Below are 2,543 nucleotides of genomic sequence, written 5' to 3' on the forward strand. Positions count from 1 at the left end.
AATGTCCTTAAGCTCTTCTATGTCCCTTCCCTGCCTTTGTTGCTCCTCCCTCATTGCTCTTTGATCTTCTCTTATTTCATGGAGAATGATGGAGTGCTCATGATGTTCCACCCTTAATTGTTCCACATTGTGGTTCAAATCTTCTAAGAAAGTGTTGAGTTGTTCCCAATAGTTGTTGGGAGGAAAGTGCATCCCTTGAGGCATCTCAGTGATTTCTTGATGATGAGCTTCCTCATGCATCTCTTGAAATCCATGGAGGATCTCTCTTGCTTGCTCCATCCTCTTCTTGGTGATGGGCTTATCCTCTTCAATGGGGATGTCTCCTTCTATGATAACTCCAGCTGAGTAACATAGATGGCAAATAAGGTGAGGAAAAGCTAGCCTTGCCATGGTAGATGGTTTTTCGGCTATTTTGTAGAATTCATTGGAGATGACTTCATGAACTTCTACTTCCTCTCCAATCATGATGCTATGAATCATGATGGCCCGATCCACAGTAACTTCAGATCGGTTGCTAGTGGGAATGATGGAGCGTTGAATGAACTCCAACCATCCTCTAGCTACAGGCTTGAGGTCCAGTCTTCTTAGTTGAACTAGCTTGTCTTTAGAGTCTCTTTTCCATTGAGCTCCTTCCACACATATGTCCATTAGGACTTGGTCCAACCTTTGATTAAAGTTGACCCTTCTAGTGTAAGGGCGTACATCTCCTTGCATCATGGGCAAGTGAAATGCCAACCTCACATTCTCCGGACTAAAATCTAAGTATTTCCCCCGAACCATTGTGAGATAATTCTTTGGATTCGGGTTCATACTTTGATCATGGTTCCTAGTGATCCATGCATTGGCATAGAACTCTTGAACCATTAAGATTCCGACTTGTTGCATGGGGTTGGTTAGGACTTCCCAACCTCTTCTTTGGATCTCATGTCGGATCTCCTGATACTCATTTTTCTTGAGCTTGAAAGGGACCTCAGGGATCACCTTCTTCTTTGCCACAACATCATAGAAGTGGTCTTGATGGCTTTTGGAGATGAATCTTTCCATCTCCCATGACTCGGAGGTGGAAGCTTTTGTCTTTCCTTTTCCTTTTCTAGAGGATTCTCCGGCCTTAGGTGCCATTGATGGTAATGAAAAACAAAAAAGATTATGCTTTGACCACACTAAACTTAAAATATTGCTCGCCCTCGAGCAATAGAAGAAAGAAGAGAAGAAGAAGAAGAAGAAGAAAATATGGAGGAGAAGGGTAAATGTGTATTCGGCCAAGGGGGAGAGAAGAGGGTTGTGTTGTTAAAATGAAGTAGAATGGAAGGGTATATATAGGAAAATGGGAGAGGGTAGGTTCGGCTATTAGGGTGGGTTTGGGTGGAAAAGTGTTTTTGAATTTTGAAGGTAGGTGGGGTTTTTGGGGAAGAGTGGATGGATGTGAGTAGTGAATGGGGTAATTGGAAAGAGAGATTGAAGGTGATGGGAAGTGTGACATGGGGAAGAGTGAAATAGGATTAGGAGGTAAGGTGGGAATATGTTAGGTGGGGATCCTGTGGGGTCCACAGATCCTGAGGTGATCCTGTGGGGTCCACAGATCCTGAGATGATCCTGTGGGGTCCACAGATCCTGAGGTATCAAGGAATTACATCCCTGCACCAAATAGGCATGTAAAATGCCTTTGCATACCATTCTGGCGTTTAAACGCCGAGGTGATGCACGTTCTGGGCGTTCAACGCCCATGTGAAGCCTGTTCTGGGCGTTCAACGCTCATATGTAGCATGTTTCTGGCGTTGAACGCCAGTTTCATGCTTGTTACTGGCGTTCAGCGCCAGCTTTTCTCAAGGCACATTCCTGGCGTTCAAACGCCAGAATGTTGCTTGTTTCTGGCGTTCAGCGCCAGATTTCATGCTCTGTTCTGGCGTTGAACGCCAGCCAGATGCTCCTTATTGGCGTTGAACGCCAGTCTGCCTTTCCTCCAGGGTGTGATTTTTCTTCTGCTATTTTTGATTCTGTTTTTAATTTTTATATTTTTTTGTGACTCCTCATGATCATGTACCTAATAAAATACAAAATAACAATAAAATAAAATAAAATAAAAATTAGATAAATAAAATTGGGTTGCCTCCCAACAAGCGCTTCTTTAATGTCAATAGCTTGACATTGTGCTCTCATGGAGTCACAAAGGTGATTAGGTCAATGTTGTATAGTCCCAACACCAAACTTAGAGTTTGGATATGGGGTCTTAACACCAAACTTAGTGTTTGGTTGTGGCCTCCCAACACCAAACATGGAGTTTGACTGTGGGGGCTCTTCTTGACTCTGAACTGAGAGAAGCTCTTCATGCTTACTCTCTTGTATCACAGAGGAATGGCCATGTGCCTTAAACACAAGGTAGTCCCCATTCAATTGAAGGAATAATTCACCTCTGTTGACATCTATCACAGCTCCTGCTGTGGCTAGGAAAGGTCTTCCAAGGATGATACACTCATCCTCTTCCTTCCTAGTGTCTAAGATTATGAAATCAGCAGGGATGTAAAGGCCTTCAACCTTTACTAACA

This window comes from Arachis duranensis, chromosome 10, assembly GCF_000817695.3.
Source record: "Arachis duranensis cultivar V14167 chromosome 10, aradu.V14167.gnm2.J7QH, whole genome shotgun sequence".
In the NCBI taxonomy this organism is placed as follows: domain Eukaryota; kingdom Viridiplantae; phylum Streptophyta; class Magnoliopsida; order Fabales; family Fabaceae; genus Arachis; species Arachis duranensis.